This window comes from Geotrypetes seraphini, chromosome 6 (assembly GCF_902459505.1).
Source record: "Geotrypetes seraphini chromosome 6, aGeoSer1.1, whole genome shotgun sequence".
In the NCBI taxonomy this organism is placed as follows: Eukaryota; Metazoa; Chordata; class Amphibia; order Gymnophiona; family Dermophiidae; genus Geotrypetes; species Geotrypetes seraphini.
In genome coordinates this window covers 101833423-101859381 of record NC_047089.1, presented here as the reverse complement: position 1 = coordinate 101859381, position 25959 = coordinate 101833423, and the positions used below count along the sequence as shown (strand labels likewise).

The 25959-nt window shown below is 46.1% G+C and overlaps 1 pseudogene; it reads right to left on the bottom strand.

Moving 5' to 3' along the window:
* LOC117362903 lies at positions 1 to 25705 on the bottom strand (annotated as a pseudogene).
* Positions 25706 to 25959: the final 254 nt, after the last annotated feature.

Here is a 25959-nt window from a genome sequence, read left to right as displayed (position 1 = left end):
TTTTGTAGAAGAGAAGCTGAAGTGTGGCACTTAAATCTTTATGTTCAGCAGTTCATCAAGCTTATTCTGGATGTCTCCATATACTGTATTAAGCAGTTCTTTTCTAGATTTTGTTCCATCTAATTGCACCACATCAACACTGAGATCTTCCATTATCTTCTTATGTTTAATATACATGGGTCAGACATGACCATCAAACAGTCCAGGTGGATTAGGAACAGTGTAGTTTCTTGAACTTCTTCTCTTTTTGCATTCTTCATAGGGAATAGAAAGAAAGTAACATTGGTTGAATATATTAATTAGTGACTTGTAGGTATACAGAAGAAAACCTTCCACAATAAGAATGTGAATAGTTTCATCTTTCTCCTCTGACTGTTGCAAAACATCAGTATCCAATGTATTACTGACTCCATGTGAACGTTCATACTTGTCCAGTGAAATGATAACATCATCCTGCTTAAATCCATTTTCAATTGCTATCTGGTCCTGAGGCTTAAAGAAATCATCTTGTCATTTTCAACCACAAAGGAAATGTCAGACATATCCAAGGTCATTGCATGTTGCTAACCAAACAAAAACGAGCAGAAAAAAACAAAAACATTTTTTGTTTTGTCACTCATCAATAATAATGCATACCATGTGGACAGAAAAAACACTATTTCAGAAAGAGTGCATACACGTTACCAATAGTGGAACCACCACAAATGTATGAACCACTGAATTAAAGAGAAATATGTTCTGGTTGATATTGAAAACAATTTAGCTGGCCAAAAATGGCAATGACCAATTACATCACTTCATCAGGGGTATCTGCTAATTTTCATCGGCACTTAACTGGTTATTGCTACTGAAAATTAATGGTTAATATCTAAGTGAAAATCAGCTATTCTGGGGAAGTTCCAGGGCAGAGGTAGCACTTGGCCAGTAAAGTACCAATATTCAGCACTGACTATTCTATCTTTATGTGGCAATCCATGACCAGTTAAGTCCTGAATGTCTGCTTAACTGGCTATATGTTAGCCTGTTCCACATAAACTGGAAATTCAGTGCCAAAGTCTGGCATGGCCCAGCGTTGAATATCTGGGAATAACTCCACCAACGGACAGCAGAACTCTTACTGTCGCTGACCGAATATTGACTCCATTGATGTCTAAATACTTCTTTATTATCCTAATTTTTAAAGAGATTGACTGTATTCATTTATGGCTGTCAGGAATATGTATTGTTTTGCTTTGACAGTCTCACCTCAAAGCTGTTGCCCTAGATCAGTGGACGGCAGTCCACGGCTCGTGAGCCGCTTGCGGCTCTTTAGCCATTTGAGTGCAGCTCGCAGGGCCGGCATCTCCATCAAGCCTAAGAGATTGTTCTGTAGCCGCTGGTCCTCGGTGCAAATAGATCTCTTTGCATTTCCCCACAACCACAAACTGCCTCAGTTCTGCTCCAGGATATACTCTCCTCATCGCCTTGAGGCAGATGCTTTCCTTCTGGAATGGATGAATCTGTTCCTGTATGCATTCCCTCCATTCCCTCTCATTCTTAAGACTCTTGTCAAGCTTAAGACCAATCATGCCACCATGATTCTAATAGCTCCTCAGTGGCCCAGGCAACCCTGGTTCTCCCATCTACTTCAGCTCAGCAGCAGGGAGCCATACCTTCTACCATTTTTCCATCTCTGCTTACACAGAGTCAAGGATATCTTTTTCATTCCAACCTGCAGTATCTACACTTGACAGCTTGGTACCTCTCAACATAACTCCTCTTCAGTTTTCTCAACCTGTTCGGGACATTTTAGAGGCTTCCAGAAAGCCTGCTTCTAGACAATGCTACCACCAAAAATGGACTAGATTTTCTACGTGGTGCATCTCTCATAACAAGGAGCCTCGAGATACCTCCTTTTCTTCCATCTTGGATTATCTTCTGCATTTATCTACCTCTGGCCTCAAGTCTACATCCATTCGAGTCCATCTTAGTGCAATTGCTGCTTTCCATCAGCCTATCGAAGGGAAACCCCTTTCTTTTCATCCTGTGGTTTCCTGATTTATGAAAGGACTTTTCAATGTCAAACCTCCTCTCAAACTGCCTCCAGTGGTTTGGGATCTCATTGTTGTCATTGCTCAATTGATGAAGCCTCCTTTTGAACCAATAGCTCATCTGAAATATCTCACTTGGAAAGTGGTGTTTCTGATTGCCCTCACATCTGCTCGAAGAGTCAGTGAGCTGCAAGCTTTAGTTCCTGATCCACCTTTCACAGTTTTCCATCATGACAAGGTGGTCCTCCGTACTCATCCTAAATTCTTACCTAAAGTGGTTTCAGAATTTCATCTCAACCAATCCATTGTACTTCCAGTATTTTTTCCAAGGCCTCATTCTCATCCTGGAGAATCAGCTTTTCATGGACTGTAAACGTGCTTTGATCTTCTACTTAGGACGCACCAAATTACACAGATCTACTCCTCAACTTTTTTTCTCCTTCGATTCAAACAAGTTGGGAGACCCGATTTCTAAGTGAACCATCTCCAACTGGATGGCTGCTTGTATCTCTTTCTACTATGCTCAGGCTGGACTGCATCTACAGAGTCAAGTCACAGCCCACAAAGTCAGAGCCATGTCGGCTTCAGTGGCTTTCCTCAGATCCACTTCTATTGAGGAAATTTGCAAAGCTGCCACCTAGTCCTCGGTTCATACTTTCACCTCTCATTATTGTCTGGATGTTTTCTCCAGACAGGATGGCCATTTTGGCCAGGCAGTGTTACAAAATTTATTCTCCTGAATTGTCAACACTCCCATCATTCCATCCTGGTTAGTTTGCAGGTCACCCACATGTGAGAATAGGCTGCCTGCTTGTCCTGGGATAAAGCACAGTTACTTATTGTAACAGGTGTTATCCAGGAGTAGCAGGCAGCTATTCTCACAACCCACCCACCTCCCCTGGTTGGCTTCTCTGCTAGCTATCTGAACTGAGGCGGGAAGGCAGACTCAAAACTTCTAAGTTTCTATAAGCAAGTCTGCTTGCGAGGCTGTGCGCATCAGGGCTCCATGGATGACATCACCCACATGTGACAGACTCAAAACTTCTAAGTTTGTATAAGCAAGTCTGCTTGCGAGGCTGTCCGCATCCGGGCTCCATGGATGACGTCACCCATATGTGAGAATAGCTGCCTGCTGTCCCTGGATAACAACTGTTACGGTAAGTATCTGTGCTTTTCCTACTGGTCCTACCTCTCCCTATGCATCCTAGCTTTTGATGTTGCCTTTTCAATCTATTTGGCCACTTTAAGATCATCACAAACTATCATACCGAAGTTCTGCTCCTCTTTTATGCAGAAAAGTTCTTCACACCCTAAACCTCAGGGGTCAAACACAAGGCCTGCAGGCTGAATCCGGACCGCCTGGCCATTTATGCGGCCTCTGGTAAGATGCAGCGTTTTCATTGCCGTTCCTGGGTGTTTTATCATCTGGCCAGCTCCCTCCTCATAATTTCCGTTGCGACGTCAGAGAGAAGGTTTCTGGATCAATCACAGGAGTCAGGACGCACATAGGAGCCTCCGCCCACGGCTTTATGCACATTGTGGCAGTGAGGAGGAGGGAGCCAGCCAGAAAATAAAACACCCTGGGGCGGTAATGAAAACGTAAGACACCCGCCGGAGGGAGGCGCCTAGTTGAGGCAGGGGGAGGGAAGAATAGGGGCGTTTTGGGACTAAAGAGGGAGCACAAAAGGACAAACGATAGAAGGGAGGGGAGGGGGCATGAATTTGGAACATAGAATGAACGGAAGGAGAGACCCATAGAATGAAAGGAGGGAGAGAGTGAGGGAAAGAGATGTTGAGGTGAGGGAGGGAATAGAAAGGGAAAATTGGGTGTCTGAGAAAGAGAGATGGTGCACATGAGGAGATGGAGAACAAGAAGAATTGTTGGGCAGAGAGAAGGAGGGAGAAAGAATTATTGGATATTGTGATGAGAAAGGAGTGAGGTAGAGAGATGCATGGGGAAGGGAGAGATGTCAGACCACTGGAATAGGATGGAGTGAGAGAATTTCTTGTGTGTTGAGTTGTATATTGTCTGATGAGTAGGGTTACCAGATGTCCAGGAAAACCCAGACATGTCCTCTTTTTAGAGAACTCTCTGAGTGCACCGATGGGCTTTCCAAAACCTGGCAGTTTGCCTATGTTTTGGAAAGCCCCGTGCTCTGGCAATGTCTGGGGGGCCTCTGAGCATACGTGGATGATGTCAAACGCATCGGCATACGCTGATCTTCAAGAAAGGTTCAAGGGGAGAACCAGGAAACTACAGACCAGTGACCTCAGTAGAGGCGCTAATAAAGGACTGCATCACTGATCACCTAGACGGACACAGTCTGATGAGGACCAGCCAGCACGGTTTCAGCAAAGAAAGATCTTGCTTGACGAACTTGCTGCACTTCTTCGAGGGAGTAAACAGGCAAATAGACAAGGGTAACTTAGTCAACATTGTATGTCTGGATTTTCAGAAGGCATTCGACAAGGTCCCACATGAACAACTACTTCGAAAAATTGCGAGCCATGGAATCGAGGGTGAAATACTCACATGGATTAAAAACTGGTTGGTGGATAGGAAGCAGAGCGTGGGGGTAAATGGCCCGTAGGTCAGGGAGGAGATGAGGCTTTTGTTGGTGAGGCAGGGTGGGGCTGGAGGCAGAACAAGGTGGGACTGGAGGCAGAACAATGTGGGGCTGGGGCAGAATGGGGCAGGGCCATGTATCCGGGTTTTTACGTCGCTAAATATGGTAACCACACTGAGGAGGTCTGGGGTGGCTAGGACTTGCAAAAAGTCAGCAGCTGTACTTTTACTCTGATCTATTCTTTTAATATTGCTTTTTTTTTTCTATATTTCATATTTTGTTCATAAATACAATAACAGTACTCTATACTGGTACATCGAGTTTTAAATAAACTAAACTTTGAACTGAGTTGTAAGTGAAACATCCTACTTCTTCAATTGCTCATTGCTAGGATGAATGTATTAATTCCATATGAATGAATAATCAATCTGGACACAGTCTGATGAGGAGCAGCCAGCACGGCTTCAGCAAAGAAAGATCTTGCTTGACGAATTTGCTGCACTTCTTCGAGGGAGTAAACAGGCAAATAGACAAGGGTAACTTAGTTAACATTGTAAGTCTGGATTTTCAGAAGGCATTCGACAAGGCCCCACATGAACAACTACTTCGAAAAATTGTGAGCCATGGAATCGAGGGTGAAATACTCACATGGATTAAAAACTGGTTGGCGGATAGGAAACAGAGAGTGGGGCACCCCTTCCAAGGTAGAGAGAATGAGAGGGCACTCTCTAAAATTAAAAGGGGATAGATTTCGTACAAACGTAAGGAAACTCTTCTTCACCCAGAGAGTGGTAGAAAACTGGAACGCTCTTCCGGAGGCTGTTATAGAGGAAAACACCCTCCAGGGATTCAAGACAAAATTAGACAAGTTCCTGCTGAACCAGAACGTACACAGGTAAGACTAGACTCAGGGCACTGGTCTTTGACCTAAGGGCCACCATGTGAGCGAACTGCTGGGCATGATGGACCACTGGTCTGGCCCAGCAGTGGCAATTCTTATGTTCTTAAAATGGGGGCAGAACAGAAGTAGGAAGGAGAGAAAGTGGAAGATTCTAGATGGAAGAGGGGTAGGATCTAGGGGAGAAGAGAAAAGGGAAGATGCTGGATGGAAGGGGGTACAGAAAGTAGGCACATGCTGGATGGAAGGAAGGAATAAAAAAAAAGGTCACATGTTGAATGGGGAAAGAGGACAGAGTTAGTGAGATACTGGAGGTGAGGGAAAGAGGTGGCAAGCTATAAATAGACACAGTGAAAAGAGGGAACTTAAGAACTTAATTTAATCTAAGTGGAGGCATAAAATAAATTGAAGAAAGTTAAAAGGAAATGTAGGAGAGAAAAAAAAGCTAAACAGGAAATCCTAGCATGAGAGTTAAGAGAAAATGAGGGAAAAAAGAAACCAAAGATTGGTAAAAATATAAAAAGCAAAAGTAGAAAAAATAATTTTATTTTCCATTTAAGATAAAAGTAGTGTGGTTGCTGTGTTAATAAATTTTAATAAATAAAAAATGGTGATGACTTGAATTAATATTAATATTAATCCAAGTCATTTTTTTTTTACTAACTTTCAGAGATTGAAACTACCATCCTCAGGTCAGAACAGGATGCCATAACAGCAGTATACTGCACTAACCTGAAAAAAAGGGGTTTGGCCTTTGAAAGCTAATTGAAAAATGTATTTAGGGGTCCTTTTATCAAGCCGTCAGACATTTCATCACTCGCTAACCCCCGCGGCCGGCTAAAAAACTAATGCCTGCTCAATGCAGGCATTAGCAACTAGCATGGCAGGCAGTTTAACGCGCGGTATTACGCATGTTAAACCCCTACCGCAGCTTGATAAAAGGACCCTTAGTCCAATAAGCTTGTATCACATTTTCCATTTCTTGTATTATTTATATTTGTTAGTCTGTAATGTAGTGATTGGAATATGTCAGTTTTAAAAAATTTACATCTGCTATCATAATATTTTGCAAAGTACAGGGGTACATGCATCATACTTTATCTTTCTCTAGTGTTGCACTGAATGCAAGCTCTGGCTTCTTGGAAATTCAGTTTAATTTTAATTTTTTGTTACTTATTCTATATTGGGTGAGGATCTGTGGTTTGCATGTGAGAGACACGTGGCTTTCTGTTTGCACTGACTGCAGAATTAATCTGTACTATCTGGCTTGTTTAGTTTTCCAATCAGTGTATTGATGTTCTAATGCCCACTAGTGCTGCCCGATTCAGGGAAAAACTTTTGATTCAACCTATTAAATCGATTTTTTTTATTAGATTTGATTTGCTTTTCCTACCCAATTGGGTAGGGTTTTTCAAACATCCTTGCGGGTTTATTTTGTAGCCTCCTTCATCCACCCTTTCTTTGCCCTCTCCAATCCCACGCCAGTGTTAACAAAATAAACAAAAAATACTTTTCCTCTCTCTGTTAGGTCCTAACTCATGATACACTTTTCAAATATGACATATTGTAATCACAAAATAGAAAATAAAATTATTTTTTCTACCTTTTGTTGTCGGTCATTTTATTATTCAAATCATGTTAGTCCCAGGCTCTGGTTTCTGTTAACTCGCTCACTAGGGTCTCCTGCCCATTTCACATTGTCTTTGTTCTCTGTGCTCACCATCCATTTTCCATCTGTGTACCTTTCCTTTCACTGCCATATCCAACATTTCTATCCCACTATCTACCATCTCTCTATCTCCCTGCCTTGTGTCCTGTATCAAACTTTTCTATTCCCCTTCCATTATCATATGAAATATTTCTTTCTCCCCATGCACCATCTCTCCCTGCCCTCCACCCTATGTCCAACCTTTCTCCCCCTTTTCCAAGCATGTCCCCTCCCCTCCACCATATGTATGATTTCTCCCTCACCCCTTTCTACCTCTTTGTATCACTCCCTTCCTCTCCTCCACCCCATGTCTAATTCTTCCTCTCTTCCCCCCTGTGCAGCAGTTTTCTGTCCTTCCCTCCTATCCCCCTGTGTGAAAGCTTTCTGTCCCTCCCATCCCCATGTGCAACACTTCCCAATCGAACCCCCCCCCCCGAGGTTTGACATACCATTGGGTTTCTTAATGCAGCAGCAGCGACGGTGCATGGCTAGCAGATGTAGGCTCTAAACAGGGTTGTTCGTGGTCTGCCCCGCTAAGGCTTCCCTCTGTCACATCATCAGTGACACAGCAGAGGGAGGCCACAAACAAGCCTGTGTCATTCATCTATAACGTGACCATTTATTTTTTTCATCAAAACAGGACATCTATTAATATTCAGTCCCGCCCCCAATCCCACCCTAGCCCCACCTCCAATCCCACCCTAGCCCCGCCCCCAATTTTTCCATTCATTTTTCATGTACACACAATATCTTATTTCATAATGGTAACCATAAAATTTTTAAAAAACCAAAACACCCTATACGCAGAGAAAATGTTAATTATCATTTATATTTGGGGGGTTTTCAAAGATGTCACCTCAGTAACTATAGAAAAATAGACAAATATAATGCAAAATATAGACAGCAGATATAAATTCTCAAAACTGACACATTTTGATCACTAAATTGAAAATAAAATCATTTTTCCTACCTTTGCTGTCTGGTGATTTCATGAGTCTCTGGTTGTATTTCCTTCTGACTGTGCATCCTTTTCTTTTATTTCTTGTGCACTCAGGCCCAACAATTGTCCCTTTCTATTCCCTCCCTCCTTCCTTCCTATGTCCTTAGTGCCCCCAGCACCTCCTTCCTATGTCCTTAGTGTCCAGTGCCTCCTTCCTATGTCCTTAGTGCCCCTTTCTATGTTCTTAGTGCCCCAGCGCCTCCTTCCTATGTCCTTAGTGTCCCCAGTGCCTCCTTCCTATGGCCTTAGACAGTTCTCCTTTGTACCTTTGTTCCAGGTCTCCCTCTCTCTCCCTCCTCTGTTATAATCTTGCCTCTCTCTGCTCTTCCTCAGGGGCTCTCCCCCTCTGACTGCACCTCCCAAAGTCCTGCTTCTGCCTCCTGTCTTTCTCCTTTGGTCCAGGCCTTTATCTCTCTAGTCTTTCTTCTACTTACAATCCCCCTACCTTCTCTGCCTCTTTCTCTCCTTCCTTCATCCCTCCTTCCTATGTCCCCCCTCACTGCCTTCCAGCATTTGTCCCATCCCCTCCCAAAAAGCCTGCCACCCTACCTCCCCCAAAACCAGCCTGCCTCCCCCAGAGCCAGCCTACCTCCCCAGAGCCTGCCTGCCTCCCCCAAAGTCAGCCAGTCTGCCTGCCTACCTCCCCCAGAGCCAGCCTGCCTACCTCCCCCAAAGCCAGCCTGCCTGCCTCCCCCAAAGCCAGCCTGTCTGCCTACCTCCCCCAAAGCCAGCCAGCCAGCCTGCCTGCCTACCTACCTACCTCTCTGCCCCAGCTTGCCTGCCTACCTCCTTCCCCCTTACCACAGGAAAAAAATAGCCTCCCTCCAGGCCCGACTTAAACTTCCCTCTAGTCCACCGCTGCTGCTCCTCTGTCTGCCTGCCTGCCTACCTCCCCCAGAGCCAGCCTGCCTGCCTACATCCCCCACTGCATTCAGCTTTGGAGACAGCCAGAGGAATCGGGAGGCAGCTGGGCTAAAGAAGCAGGAGCACGTGGGAGCTGAGGGAGAAGGGAGGAGGGAGAAAGCCAAGGCAGGCAGAGCTGAGGCAAGGCATAGAGAGGGGCAGAGGCGAGAGATAGCTCCGCTCACCCCTCTGACGTCAGCAGCACCCAGCAGCCGATCTCTCCCTTAAAAGGGGAGGAGCCAGCAGCGCGCGCCACTCGGTGCGCAGTGAAGGCGAGCAGCAAAGGTGCTTGCCTTAGCGAGAGCGCCTTTGCGAAGAGCCTTAAGAAGAGCCAAATCCTTGACAACAGGACACCTTTTTCTCTTTTTTTAATTCTCTCATTTACTCACTAACAGGCAGACCTTAAATACAACTTGGATATGGCAGGGAGAACAAGAAGCGCAAAGCCTACATTCAAGGCCGGCACTCCTTCCACCAGGGGGATCCAGGAGGCGACCTCGGCCTGCGTACAGAAGGAGGAGGACCCAGGATGGCGGACAGAGGTCTCCATGCAGACCGAGACCATCCCCCAGCAGTACACTACAGTCTCTATGCAGACAGAGGAGGTCAGTCAGCTGAATTAAGACATCATGCAGGAACTAAGAAGCCTCAGGGAGGAGGTGAAACGCCTGAGAAGCATCAGAGAGGATGAGGCCTACATCGATGAAGTAGTGCAGGAGCTATCCCAAATTACCGAGCAGGCCCGTGACGGATCCTTCCTTCAGACGCCCAGACCGTCGACCTTGAAACCAACCACAGGGGTCCAGGAGGAGGCTGGGGATGCTGACTCCTGGCAGCTGGTGACATCCTCCACGGGTAAACGTAATCTCTTCACCTTCTTCTTCTTTTTCTTACCAGGGTGGCTCCACAGCGATTGGCTGGCCCTGAACGTCCTCTCCTACGTCAGAATTGACGTCGGGAAGAAGGCTTCTGGGCGCGATTAGGCAGGAAGGTAAGCAGAGCAGCGGTGATGGACCGGGGGGGAGGAGGAGTTTAAATCGGGCCGAAAGGGACGCTTTTTTTTTTGGGTGTGGCAGGAAGGGACAGGAAGCGATCGCCTGTCCCGTTGTCCCCGCGCACAGCTTTGGGACGCTGTCCCTGAAAACGGGACATTTTGGCATCCCGAAGCTGTGTGTGGGGACAACGGGACAGGGGATCCGAAAACGGGGCTGTCCCGTTCAAAACGGGATGTATGGTCACTTTATTCATCTACTACAGCTGCTGCTTTAGGAGGCCCTGGAGGTATGTCATGCCTCACCGGGGGTGGGGGAAGGGGATAGGGGTTTTTGGTGAGCCCGATTTTGGAGGGAAATGAATCGATTCACCAAATGAATCAGTGAATCGATTTGAATCTGCAAATCGGGCAGCACTAGTGTCCACTGTAAAGCTGTCTTTCCTACTTCAGTCCTTTTTGTGTGACTTGTGGAAGTTACTGCTATAATGGTATGTTGCAATTGCTGTGCTATAATAGTATGTTGCAATTGCTGTGTAGGTCCTGAGTGACATATGCATTTTATTTTATTTATATTCTGCATATCCTACAATTCTATATGGATTACAAATTATTTTGGTTCTCAAGTATTTTTCCCTATCTGTTCCAGCGGGTTCACACTCTATCTAATGTGCCTGGGGCACTGAGAGATTAAGTGACTTGCACAGGGTCACAAGGAACAGTGCAAGATTTGAATCCACAACTCCTGGGTGCTGGGGCTGTAGCTCTAACCACTGCACCACACACTCCCACAGTTTAATGTTTTGTATTACTTTACATTATGTCTCTTATTGGTTTGGATTTACACCAAACCTTTCTCAGTAATAGATCAAGGCAAATTACATTCAGATACATTAGGCATTTTTCTGTTCCTGGAGGGCTTACAATTTAAGGCTCTCTTTTATCAAGCATTTTAGTGTGGGCCAGCATGGTAAATGCTCCAACATTCATTAAAATTGAATGAGCGTCGGAGCATTTCCCACAGCAGCAGCGCTACCACAGATTGATATAAGGGGCCCTAAGTTATGAATCTAAGGCAATGGAAGGTTAAGTTACCTGTCCATGATGTCAAGGAGCATCAGTGGGAATTGAACCATGGCTTCCCTGATTCTCAGCCTGCTGCTCTGTTAGAAAATTAAAGGCTAGCAGAGCTGAAGCCTGGTGGCCATTTGGCAACCTACCTAAATCATTGCTAGGCACATTATTTTATGGTTACTAGTATCCTCAGAATTTCTGTTATAGTACTGTTGAACATTACTGTTCACAAGCACAACAGGAAGATGCCAGGCTTGGGAGCTAGAGCTGACTGAGAGCCAAATGTTAAAGTGCCTGTTATATTTTCAAAATACTGTACTGTATTTTTCGCTCCATAAGATGCACTTTTTTCCACCCAAAAGTGGGTGGAAATGTTGGTGCGTCTTATGCAGCAAAGATGATCCCCCCGGTACCTTTATAAAACCCCGCCTGCCCTTCCTTTTAAAACACCTCTGCCCACCCACATGCCCTTCATTTTAAAACACCCCCTTACCCCGTGAGACTCGTGAGAACTGATGCCAGCCATTCAGAAAGAGGTGCGGGCCCAGGCAGCAGTGAAGAAAGCACACTTCCTGCCGGCCCATACACCGCTGGACCACTAGGCTTAAGAGGCGTTTAAAAAGGTACTTTAGGGAAGATTGCATGCAATCGCTGCTGCCGGAGTAGTAAGGAGGAATACGGGGAAGAGTAGGGACTGTATTGGAGGAGGGAAAGAGGGGAAAAGATGCCAGCATCAGGGGGGGATGGGGGGGAAGGCAGGCCAGGAAAATATGTGGCCTTGAGGTGAGGTGAGATGGGGTGGGGGAAGGAGATCTTTAGAAGAAGGTAAGAGACAGGGGAGAAGCTGAGCATGGGGAGAGATAAGAACATAGAAGAGAGATGCTGGGAAAGGAGGGACCACAGTCAGGGATGCAGACTGTCAATGGTAGACAGGGAGAGGGTAGGAACAGTGGAACATAGAGGCAATGTTGGAAAATGGAGGAGATTAGGACACTGAGGGACAATGCTGGAAAAAGGGCAGATTGGGACATAGAGGTAAGGTAGGGAAAGGGACAGAGACAGAGAAGGAAGATGCTGGGTAGGGCAAATAGGGGTGCAGAAGGAACAAGGATGGTGGACCTGGGAATAGAAGAAATGTCAGAGAGACAGGAGACCCTGCACAGACAGAAGAAACAGATAAAAACAGAAAAGAGACACATGGAGTCAAAGTAAATTACAAAAAAAACAAACAAACGACGTGTTCAAACAAAGGTAGAAAAAAGTATTTTATTTTGCATTTATTAATTTAAATGTTAGCTTTTGGAAATAAACATCTCTGATATCTTGCATTAAAAAAGGTACTGCAGGGCGGGGGGTGTTTTAAAAGAGCAGGCAGGGGTGTTTTAAAAAGGTACCAGGAGGTGGGGGGAGAAGAGGAAAAAACTGTTAGTAGGCTGAGACAGATTCCTCCTGTCCCAGCCTATCACTAGCTTACCAAAGGTGAGGGGGGGAGCAAGGTTACATTTCAGGGCATTGGGACAGGGTACAGAGCCTGGCAGGGAAGGGGAGACAAGGTGCAGAGCCTGGCAGTGAAGGGTGGACAGGGTGTAGAGCCTGGCAGGGAAGGGGGGACAGGGTGCAGAGCCTGAGTGTGGGGTTGGGTGCAGAGCCTGGCAGGGAGTGAGGGAGGCTGGGTGCACAATTTGGTTAAGAATGTTTTTTCCTTGTTTTCCTACTCTAAGTCTAGGGGGCGTCTTATAGTCAGGTGCGTCTTATGGAACGAAAAATATGGGAAATACTATTCTCTTTGATATGTTGTGTCACTTTGCTGTGCATTATTTTATGTGTGATATTCTGAAGACTGTTCTTGATATGTTTTGCACATAGAAACATGATGGCAGATAAAGGCCAAATGGACCATCCAGTCTGCCCATCTGCAGTAACCATTATCTCTTTCTCTCTCTCAGAGATCCCACATGCTTATCCCACACCTTCTTGAAATCAGACGCAGTCTCTGTCTCCACCACTTCTTCCGGGAGACTGTTCCACGCATCTACATGAATAATTAGAACTAAAATTATTGTTTGGACTAAAATATCACTGGTATTGAGCTGATGTTTGGCTTTCTGTGTGCAATGCAGAACCTAGCATACCTCATAAGTTGTACTTTTATTGATGTTCTTTCAATCAAAATAAAAGTTAGACCTCCCTTCCCCCCCAACACACACACATACATGCTATAGACTTAAAATGTTTATTTGCAATGCCTTAGGCACATAAAATTGCATAAAATCATCCTTCTACTTTGAATGGGGAGATGCAGGGAAGAAAATTAAGACTACAGGGACAGTGAGGGGACACTGATGAAAAATATGGGGATAGAGAGGGTGACAAGGATGAATCTTTGTCCCCAAGTCACTCTCTACTAGTGATTAGAGCAGCTGCTTCAGCACCCAGAGGTTGTGAGTTTGATTCCCACTGCAGCTACATGTGACTTTAGGCAAGTCATTTAACACTTTGTTACCCCTTTTAAATGTCTTTGATTGTGTAAACTACACAGAAAAAGCAGTATATCAACTTTCATCCCCTTTACCTATCCCTATCTTGCTGCTCTTACCATTCCATGCTTTCCTGTCCATGTCTGTCATTCTATCAATGACCATCAATTGGTTCTCCTTGTCCCTAGAGCTGCACAATTTGAATCGCGATATGGTACCTTCTTCCTGATGGCCCCCTTTACATAGACCCAAAGGAATTGGGGAAATAAAACTCACAACAACTCACTTCCAAAGGGAGCGAATACCAACAAATAATAAATGGAAGAGACACTACTTGTTTTAAAGCAAAGGTGATTCACAACTGCAACTCATATGCATATCTCTAAGTGCTCAGAGAATTAGTTGTCAGACTGCGGAACAAGTCTGCATGATGGAGCATCTGAAGTAATCACCTCTAATCATTGCACGTGAGACATGGTGTACAAATTCATATTCAAAGAAATCAATGTGTAAATTCAAAACGTAAAAACTTATCTGAAAAAAGCTGGGTAGAGCTCAGAAACACGTTCTGGGTTCTAACGCGTTTCACCTGGGCTTTTTCAAAGAACCCGTACTGCAGTGCTCAGGTGTGAAATCTGTAGACCATGGGTCATCTGTCAGTGTCCTTGTCAGTGGCATAGTGAGAGTGAGAGGCGCCCCTCTCCCCCCTTGTCTCCGCCCACAACTCCTTCCATGATCCCTCCTGCCGCATACGCACCCCCTATCCCCCCTACTTCTGGTTGTTTACCACCATAAGCAACAACTTCAACGTGTTACTCGTGACCCCATTGGCTCTCCCTCTGACATCACTTCCTATGTGCGGCACCCAGAAGTGATGTCATCAGGAGAGCCAACATGATCATGAGGAACACGTTGAAGTTGTTGCTCGTGGCAGTGAACAGTTAGAGGTATGCGGGAAGGGGGCGCGCACATGACGAAGCGAGGAGAGGGAAGTAGTGGGAGCGGAGAGGAGGAGGGGTGCTGGTGCCCCTACCAACATGATGTCCAGGGCAGACCACCCTCTGCCCTCCTCCCTTACTATTCCACTGGTCCTCATCACTTCTTTGTAGAACATGGCTAATTTAACAAAACACATTTCAATGTATTTAAATAAAGAGGGTGCTTTTCTTTAAAGCAGGGATTCATGCTATATTTTGGTTTGCGTTAAACATCATATGGATGTAAAAATGCTCACTGTTGGCTTGGTAACAGTGTGCTTCTGCCCACGATACCTTTCTGCATTGAATCCAAAGTTAGGAGCATAAATAAGAACATAAGAACAATTTTACTGGGTCAGACCAAAGGTCCATCAACCCAGTAGCCCATTCTCACGGTGGCCAATCCAGGTCATTAGTACCTGGCCAAAACCCAGAGAGTAGCAACATTCCATGCTACCAATCCAGGGCAAGCAGTGGCTTTCCCTATGTCTTTCTCAATAACAGACTATGGACTTTTCCTCCAGGTAATTGTCCAAACCATTCTTAAAAATATCTGCTCTTACCACAATCTCTGGCCCACTGTTTGGGATTTTTTTTGTGTTTTGGATGGTTCTCTATATTCATAGAGTATGATTGGGCCTATGCAGGGAAAAGATAGACATAATTTCTATTTCTTTACTTTTTTTTGTTAAATGCAACTGCTGAAAGCAGGAAAAGAATTCATATAATCCATATATAATAGTGTCTGCAATATTGCCATTTTAAAAATAAAATCATTATTCAGTCAGCACCAAAGTCTTCTGTTCCCTCCTTTCACTGCTGGTCTCAGACTCATCTTCATCAGACAGTTTCACTTTGCAGTCCAAGTTCTGTTTTTACCATCATCATTGCTTGTAATAATTAGCAGGCCTGCCCCGAGATAATGATTTTAGCACAACAGTTGCAAATCGTAAACTATTTCAAAATGTGGAGCCCCCTCCTCTCCCTAGTGTATTTCACCAAGAAAAGAAGTTCTCCATCCCTGTGTAGATAATGCAGCTTTTTGAATTAAAACGGATATAGGTTTGAGCCTGCTCATTTATGCTTACAAATGGCTTTTGACTTCATTTGCATATGTATTCTGCAACAAAAGACTTCAGAGTTGGAGTCACATGTCTGTGCTGGAATTGACAGAGATGGATGTAGATACTGCGGTGTTTGGGGACAGAGAGTCTGCCTTGATTCTAATTCGGTGCCCCAGTAAGTTATTGGGTCAAGCTCGCTTCCCCTTCTGGATGCAAGATAAGAGGCCAGCAGCAGCAGCCCTAATAGAAAACACAGTCAAAGAGAGTGAAGAGAGAAGATAAAAAGCCAGCGTAGAAAAATGAAGCCCAGTACAGTAAATGTACTAGGCCTATTTAACTCACACATCACCCAAAGTGGTTTTGCCAACCTTTTACATGCTTGGTTAAATTGCACAAATAAATACATATACATAACACACATGATTTTTTTTTTCTTTTTGCGGAAGGAAAACTAACCAGCTGTTCCTTTTATGATATAGAAAACAAGCTTGATTTATTACCTAAAAAGCTATTTTTAGAGTTGCTTTTCCTGGCAGCCCGGGTTCTGGAGAAGTCACTGAGGCCTGTCCACTTGACAGGCTCAAATTGTTTCCTGAGCAGTCCCCCTTCACTCATCACCTTCAAGGGCTATTATTGACAACGTGTGACTGGGGGCCTTAGAGTATTTTAAAGCAGCAGGGATCCTGGCTAAACAATCAGCCTGTCAATTACCTTTTCCCCTGTTGTGAAAAGGGGGCCTCGGACAATGCAACTTCTCAGCTGGGAGTTGTGCTACTCCAAGTATGCAACCCACTCCCTGCACAGTTCAGCATTCAAAACCAAATAAATGGCAGCTTGCCCTTTTCTCTGCTCTAGTGAGAATCAGTAAAGGTGTAGGTGTCTCCATAGAAAGGTTTAGGAGTTCTGCACATCTCCCTTGCTGCTTCTTTAAAACATTATGAAGTCCCTCCCTAACCTTTTCATGGAACCTTGTTCACAGTGAAGGCCCGGCTGCATTACCTACACTCAATCTTAGGAAACTTCCTGTATGCATTGACCACTTGCTGAGAGGACTGTCCATCATGTGGACGCTTTGTCTGGCAGTCACTTCTATTTGAATTTGACTGACTGAGGCAGCCTGGGTTATTTGTAAAGAACAACAAAGCTTTTCATTCATAATTTCAGTAGGGGGGACAGGGTGCTAATGATGGAGTTTGAATAAAGAGGAAAGGTTCTATTCAAGGCAGGAAGGAGCCCAACTGACTGCCAAAAGAGAGGAAGGGGAAGGGGGGATGAGTAGGTGAAAGTGGCTGTGTGAGAAGGCAAACAGTGCAAACAAGCTTGAAGACTCTTAAAAGGTGAGACAACAATGAAAAAAAAGGTGGAAGCAGGAAGAACATCAAGAATAGGCTAACTTTCTCATTTCCTTGGTATCAACTCACAGGTCAGCTTTATAAATTTGAAAACCTAGAAAGAGCTACATTTCCAAAATATGCACTTGTATGTTTATGGCCAAATTTAGGTGTCTAATGTTAAATACATAATTGGGGATTCAATTTTCAAAACTCAATAGGCATTTAATTCAATGTCTGAATATTCTCCCTTATAAAAATTTATGCTGGGTTTTTACTAAATGGCGGTAGAGGTTTCTACCATAGGGTGGTGAGGTAAATGCCCTGATGCTCATAAAATTCCTATGAGCGTCGGAGCATTTACCTCGCTGGCCCGTGGTAGAAATCTCTACTGCCTTTTAGTAAAAGGAGACCTTACTGCCTCTTTTACAAAGCTGAGCTAGCGGCTGCCGCGCGGCAACAGCCCCGAAGCCCTTTAAATCTCTATGGGCTTCGGGGCCGTTAGCGCAGGGCAGCCACTAATGAGGCTTTGTAAAAGAGGCCGTTAGACTACTAAAAGAAAAAATTGCTTTTCAAAACATTACACACTTTAATTGCCCAGCCAAATGAGTTTATGGCTTCATCTTAGCATAGTTATCATGTATTGCCAAGAATTTTCCCAGTTTGTAAAGGCACTTTAAGAGAACCACAAAACACATATTCAGCACCACCATCTATATGTACAGAACAATAACTACAGTGTATATATTAAGGGCCTCTTGCAGTAGCAAGTCCCAGTGCGGCAAATGTGACACAGCCCATAGGAATTGAATGGGCTGCTTCGCATTTGTTGTGGGGGAATCACTACCGCGGCTTTATAAAAGGGGCCCTAAATTAAATGCCAGCATGGGTGTTTAAAAGAATCCACTTGCCACAGCTAAAAACTTTGATGTTTAGAACATTTAGGTAAACTCTGATTTTTCCTGTGTTCAATAAATAAAAAGATCTTTGCTTTTAAAGCTACATCTGAAAGAAAAAATTTTTCAAGGCAAAATTGCAAAATGCATCAGCTTAAATTGTTGAATGAATGAATGAACGAATTAATTAGTAGTTGATTTTGTGTTGTAGGTCTATCTGCAGCACTTTTGGTTCTTGTCAGCACTTCTCCAGACATGGGGCTAGATTCACTGGGGACCAGTCGCAAATGTCCTTTCCAATTCTCCAGCTCCATTGCCGCCCTGCTCTCCCCTGAATCGCTGACAAATCTCTCCTGCCTACTCTCCCCTGAATCTTTCCTGCCTTTCCCCGACCCCATGGTTTTAACCCATGAGTTTAAAGCAGGTTAAAACCACAGACTCGCTGGGCTACAAAGTAAAGTATACAAAAAAAGTCACGGCTGTCATGGGTCTTAAGACGCATGCGCAGACCATTTATAGCCAAAAGGGGACTGATTCTAAAGCTTGTACTAATAAAAAGGAGATAATTTCTTGTAACTCTTCTAAAGGGTCATGATCAATAGGTTGGTAATATGCAGCATCTGACAACTGTCGCCATGCTTCTCGTGTATATGCGCTGGCGTCCATAACCACTATACCTCCACCTTTGTCTGCAGATCTAATTACTATATTTTTATCTGACATCAAATTACATAATGCTGTTCTCTGTGCTAATGTTAAATTGTTTCTAATCAAAATAGGTTGAGTTTCTAGAATGGCAAGGTCACGTTCAACTAACTGTTCAAAGGCTGATATGAGGGTCAACAAGGCCAGGAGGGCACCACTTAGACCTAAGTCTTGGGGTAGTTAATATTTTTTGATTATCCCCCTCATTCTGCTCACTCGCTTGATCAATGTCATCTTCACATTTATTGCCAACTCTGTCCTCCCTTTCCATTTCCCTTCCCTCCCCAGGAAGTCTGGTATCTTTCCTTTTTTTCATCTCCCTCCACAGATCCACCTTTTCTTAACTACCCTTTCAACCGGCATCTCTCCCTCCTTCCCCACCACCCCAGAGTCCACCATCTCTCCCTTTCTTTTCCCAATTACCCTTCTATCCAGTATCTCTATCCCTCCTCCACACCATCCCTTGTGTCCAATTTCTCTCCCTTTCTGTTCCTTCCCTCCCTAAATCCCATGGTCCATCATCTCTCTCCCTCTCCTCTATTTTCAGACCCTTTATTTCTCCCCCCCCCCCCAAAGTTTGGCATATGCACGACTTTTTGAACACCCCCTTCCCTCTGTGTACTTCTAAACCAGGGTCCCCCCCAAAGGCCTGTCCCCCCTTAAAGGTCTGCCTGTCCCCCCTTGAAGGCCTGTCCCACCCCCTTGTAGGCCTGTCCCCCCCTTGAAGGCCTGTCCCCCTCTTGTAGGCCTGTCCCCCCCTTGAAGGCCTGCCTGCCTGTCCCCCCCTTGAAGGCCTGTCCCCCCGCTTGAAGGCCTGCACCCCCTTGAAGGTCTGCACCCCCCCGAAGGCCTGCACCTCCCAAAGGCCTGTCCCCCCCCTTGAAGGCCTGTCCCCCCCTTGAAGGCCTGCCTGCCGGTCCCCCCCCTTGAAGGCCTGTCCCACCCCCTTGTAGGCCTGTCCCACCCCCTTTTAGGCCTGTCCCCCCCTTGAAGGCCTGCCTGCCTGTCCCCCCCTTGAAGGCCTGTCCCACCCCCTTTTAGGCCTGTCCCCCCTTGAAGGCCTGCCTGCCTGTCCCCCCCCTTGAAGGCCTGTCCCCCCCTTGAAGGCCTGTCCCCCCTTGAAGGCCTGCCTGCCAGTTCCCCCCTTGAAGGCCTGTCCCCCCCCTTGAAGGCCTGTACCCCCTTGAAGGTTGGCACCCCCCCAAAGGCCTGCACCCCCCCTGAAGGCCTGTCCCCCCCTTGAAGGCCTGTCCCACCCCCTTGTAGGCCTGTCCCACCCCCTTTTAGGCCTGTCCCCCCCTTGAAGGCCTGCCTGCCTGTCCCCCTCTTGAAGGCCTGTCCCACCCCCTTGTAGGCCTGTCCCACCCCCATTTAGGCCTGTCCCCCCCTTGAAGGCCTGCCTGCCTGTCCCCCCCCCTTGAAGGCCTGTCCCCCCCTTGAAGGCCTGCCCCCCCCTTGAAGGCCTGCACCCCCTTGAAGGTCTGCACCCCCCCGAAGGCCTGCACCCCCCCAAAAGCCTGTCCCCCCTTGAAGGCCTGCCTGCCTGTCCCCCCCTTGAAGGCCTGTCCCCCCCCTTGAAGGCCTGCACCCCCCCGAAGGCCTGCACCCCCCCAAAAGCCTGTCCCCCCCTTGAAGGCCTGTCCCCCCCTTGAAGGCCTGCACCCCCTTGAAGGTCGGCACCCCCCCGAATGCCTGCACCCCCCCTGAAGGCCTGTCCCCGCCTTGAAGGCCTGTCCCACCCCCTTGTAGGCCTGTCACCCCCTTGAAGGCCTGCCTGCCTATCCCCCCCTTGAAGGCCTGTCCCCCCCCCCTTGAATGCCTGCACCCCCTTGAAGGTCTGCACCCCCCCGAAGACCTGCACCCCCCCTTGAAGGCCTGTCCCCCCTTGAAGGCCTGCCTGCCTGTCACCCCCCTCCCCCTTGAAAGTCTGCCTGCCCGCCCGCCCGCCACACCCTGAAGGCTTGATGCCCCGACCCACCCCCGAAGGACCGCTCGCCCCCCTGGCCTCCCCGCACCACCTATGAAGCAGCCGCAGCAGGATCGCGACATCAGCTATCCCTGCGCTGCTTAGGCGCTGCTTCCTGCGCCGCGGTCCCGCCCCTCCTCTGACGTCAGAGGAGGGGCGGGACCGCGGCGCAGGAAGCAGCGCCCAAGCAGCTCAGGGATCACTGACATCGCCATCCTGCTGCGGGCTGCTTCATAGGTGGTGCTGGAAGGTCAGTGGGGCGAGCGGTCCTTCGGGCGTGGGGAGGGGACTGAACGGCAAGGCCGGGAACACCCCCTCAGGGCTGGCACCCGGGGCGGGCCGCCCCTCCCGCCCCCCCCTTGGTACGCCACTGGTGTCATCTGCATATTTAATCACCTCACTCATCGTTCTGATTTCCAGATTATTTATAAATAAGTTAAATAGCATCGGTCCCAGTACAGACCCCTGTGTCACTCCTGTATTGAGAAAAATGACCATTTAACAGGCTCACTTGTTGCAGGAGAACTGCCCTGTTGAGAGTAGTGAGCAGCACATTTCCCCCTTCATTTAGGCACCATAAAAAAAGTATGAGGAGAGAAATGGCAAGACATCAGGTCTGTCAGCTGTTAAAAAAAAAAAAAGACGGTTGACCATCACCAGCTGAATATTACTCCCAGGGTTTCTAACTGGATCATACACTATGGCAGGGGTAGGGAACTCCGGTCCTCGAGAGCTGTAGTCCAATCGGGTTTTCAAGATTTCCCCAATGAATATGCATTGAAAGCAGTGCATGCAAATAGATCTCATGCCTATTCATTGGGGAAATCCTGAACACCTGACTGGAATGCGGCTCTCGAGGACCGGAGTTCCCTACCCCTGCACTAAGGTATAAATTAGAGTATGACACGGGGACATATTTTTCCCCATCCTTGCATGAACTCAACTACCCCATCCCATCCCTGTGAGTTATGTACCTGTCCCATTCCTTAACCACACAAGCCTCGAATACTTATGATTTTAAAGTGTTTGAAGCTTGTGCAGATGGGGACAGAGCTTACAAGAATAGAGCAGGGACAGAATGGGAAAATGAGTTCCCGTGGGGACGGTGAAAAATTTGTCGCTGTGTCATTCTCTAGTATAAATTCTGTAAAGTAGTTGCTACCATGCCAAATACTCACAAAAATGATTAGAATAATGGCATATATGCAAAGCGCTAACCCTGAACCAACGTTTGCTACAGCAAAGGCATATGCTCTCACCTTTGTGAAAGGTGAGCCAATAAAGCAGGCCTTTGGTGCCTTTAAGCTTTCACTTCCTGAGTAAATGTCTCACCTAGTTCATGCCTTAGGGCTAGATTCTCAAAACTTCACGGTAAAAACCTATGGGCCGCTGTCACAGTCGTTATTGTAGCAATTTCAAAATGGCGAGTCATTCTAAAAAAAAACACACTTGCACATGAAGTTGGCGAAGAGTAGCGAAGGTTCGCTAAATTTACATGAGATGAGTCACTGGTGATAGTGATTGGCACATGTGCAGAATGCACTACAAAAGAGGAGTAAATGTGCACATTTGCCAGGAAAAGCAACGCCGTAAGCGGTGTGTCAATCATAGGCATGCCAGAGCTATTGGATGAAGGGAAGGGAGGGGAGATGCAATGTTGGCTTTCAACAAGCACATATAAGATGACTTTCTCTCCCTAAAACTAACAGTTTTTTAAATCTTGTAATTTGTTTTAATCTTGTAATTTGTTTTTAATGTCAAATTTTATTATGAACCACAATCAGAAACACATAAGACACAGCTATAGTAAGTGTACTTATGTCCACCCCCCTAAACCTCCCCCCCCCAAAAAAAAAGACTATAATTTATGTGAATCATGTAATATTTAATAAGAATCCTGAACTGTGATTGTTGCACTTTATTTAGTGGGGCTAGTTAATGTGTAAATTCATTGAGCTTTTGACATTATTTTAAGAGGATTAAATCACTATGTAATTGCAATGTAATTTGAATACATTTTGTAAATGTACTGCCCATGAACTATTGTGAATGTTTTAATTGTTAACCGCTTAGTTATTGGCGGTTTAAAAATTTTAGAAATAAATAAATAAATTTTTCATAAGCCACAGTCACCCCCTGACCAGTCACTGATTTTTGGTCGCCAAAAGCCGATGCTACGCTTGGAGAATCACTTGGCGATGCTGATGAATGGCCCGAAGTGCTCATTTAAATATTGATGAGCCCATTTGCATGGCAGAATTGGAGGCTGCTAGGAAGATCAGAAAAGACCATAGAAATCTGTTTTAATAATCTGCCACTAAAATACATGCATGTTAAACCGGCTGGAACTGGTTTAGCAACCATGTTAAAAGCAACCTTAAGTTTTGAGAATCTGGCTAGGGAGATTATTGATTGGCCAGCCCCTGAGTCTAATAGAGCTTGTACTGGGTACTCATTGACCACCACATCTATCATATGGTAATGGGAGTGGGAGTGTGTGGTGCAGTGGTTAGTGCTTTAGCCTAAGCACTCTGAAGATGTGGGTTCAAATCCCTCACTGCTCCTTGTGACCCTTGGCAAGTCACTTATTCCCCTCATTGCCCAGGTACACTAGATAGAGTTTGAGCCCACTGGAACAGATAGGGAAATATGATAAAGTACCTGAATGTAAACCACTTAGGATATAAGTGGTTTGTAAATAAATATAACCATCTTTCTGTGTTGCCAACCCATCTTGAACCACCACTAAGCTTTTCCCCTCTTTAGAGAACCTTTGTATGTGCCCTACTTGTCCACATTGGTAGCACTTGGGAGGGGCTTTCTGGATGGGTTTAGGGACGTCCTGGATTATTGAAGGTTGGGGGGGACTTTGAACACATTTAGGTTCACTAGCCAGGGCTTGTCTCCATCTTCCCTTTTGGCCTTTATTCTTCCTCTCCCCCTGTAAACCAAGGCTGGTGCCTGAAGCATCTAGGAAAATCTCTGCCGCCTCTATCACCTGACCTAGCCCTTTACAGCCTTGCTTCCTAATCTAGTTCTGCAGGTTTTTGGGGAGGGACGCTACCAATTGTTCATAGAACAACTCTGCAAACATGGCTCTAGGGTCCCCTAAACAGGGCTGTAACCCTACAAGTTTCTTTAATCGCTGCACAAGGGCTTTAGGCCTTTCCCATCCCTCATCTGGGCTTGCCTGAACTGCTGCCTATACAATTTTCCCCAGTCGTTCACGGTCGGTGGTTCACGGTCCCGGTCATTCACGGTATTTTCTATCCGCGAACCGCTGACAAGGAGAGGGCAGGAGAGAGCAGCCGGAGCGCCAGTGAGTGCAGGAAATCACTCGCGGTATGCTTTGATCGCCTCTTCCTGCACTAAGTCAGGCCTTATCCAATCAGGAGCTGCTTTGACACGAGTGCAGGAAGAGGCGGTCGGAGCATACCACGAGTGATTTCCTGCACTCATGGCGCTCCGGCTGCTCTCCTGCTGCCCTCTTCAGTCTCCCCCATGAAAAACCGTATTCGTTGTATTTTCAAGATTCGCGGGGGTTCCTGGAACGGAACCCCCGTGAATATCGGGGAGTACTGTAGCTCTCCCTTGTCAGCCCCAGTGCATGCAAGATATGTGTTTTAACCACCCTATAGTTCCCCACTTGATCAGGGTTAATAGCTTGGAAAACCACTAGTGCCTTTCCTGTTAAACAGGGCACTAAGCGTATTGTCCACTGGGCTTCCAGCCACCCTGCCACTTCAGCAGTATGTTCAAAGGCACTAATAAAGTCATCTTTTGCATCAGTAGAACTCATTTTGCACAGTTTTACCGGTTGACAAAAATTAGGTCCTACTGGCACCATAGCTGCTATTGGTTGTGTAGTTCCACTGTCCACAAGTGACTGTCCAATCGTGCTATTGCTGGCAGTTGAGTGGTTAGCCAGTGCAACAATTGTCCATGCTGTTTCTGTGAATCCTCTCAGCTAACTTGCCATGCTTCTTGATTGGTCCTGATTAGGGCTTGAACATCCTCCGTCAGCTCCTGCTGGCTAGCAGTAAACATGACAATCAACTGCTGTGCCTCCATCTTGGCCCTGTAACAAAACCAAAAAGAGAGAAAAAAACCAAATGGATAATCTTCTGCTCTTCCAGACCCATACCCATCCTCGCCAGTGCCCCTCTTAGCTACCCTTACCAGCGGGACAGACGAGACTGTGCTTCCTGACCAAATCACGTGGTCAGCTCGGGCTTTCCAGAAAGACTTCTTGTCTCTTGGCCCCCTCTGCTCCTGGGTCTGATTTGTGCTTGCCAATCACCACTCCGCGCTATGAACCTCACTCCAGTCAATCTGGTCTTTCTGCGGCCTGCCTCTTTACTCCAGTCTCCCATGAAAGCAACAGCAAATCCCACCACTGCCTTAATGTTGTGGCTACTGCCAGGGTGTCCTCATGAACTTGTCTCTAGCAGGTCACTGTATTTTCCACAAACTTGAGTAGAGACAGGTCAGAGTTAATCAAAGTTTTATTGTTCTTCTTATTATTGTTATCAGAAAGCACCCTCAGTAAATCAAGATTACACATCAGGATTTCTCCCATTTTTACATTGGATTTTTCAGATCCAAACAAAAACATTCTTCATTTAAATTCAAGAAGGAAAAAAAACTCCAGCAATTAGTCAAAACCACAACTGCCATAATGACATTCAATCACCTTCCTTGGTTTAGGCACTTGTGCAGTTTCAGTGATGAGCTCAGATTACAATTCCCATAACGCAATTCATTCACCTTTCTAGTTTAGGCAGCTGTGCAATTCATTAGCAAATTCAATAATTCATTCTGTTATACACACTTTTCTCAATTAAAACATCACAGTTCCAAAATAAAATTTTTCTTCAAACAGGGTGAGGCTTCTAGTAGCCTAACATTCTGCGGTCCAGCCAGCTTGGTGGAGCAAAGAAAAAAAAAAACACCAGAAGAAAACACAATTTAAGTTTCATTCTTGCCTTTAAGCTGCAGCCTGATTGCTCAGACCCACTCCATGAGTTTTGGCCCCATTTCAGCCTTCCACTGCTGCATTGGCTCCCCTTGGAAGTTCAGGTCAGAAACCAGCATAGTTTCCTCTGGTAGCTCTTCCATTGCTACATCAGGAGGGACGTTGGCAGCAGGTGTGCTGACTAACTCCTCCCCCTCTGAATCCTCTCAGCTGAATTTAAGTTCCTGGCTTCTACGGGCGTGCCCTGACTCACCCAACCCCTTTTGGCCACCAGATGTCAGGTGTTTCAGGAATTCCCTCTTGTGTTCTTCAGTACAGTGGAACCTTGGTTTACGAGCTTAATTCATTACAGAAGCATGCTCGTAAACCAATTTACTCGTATATCAAAGTGAGTTTC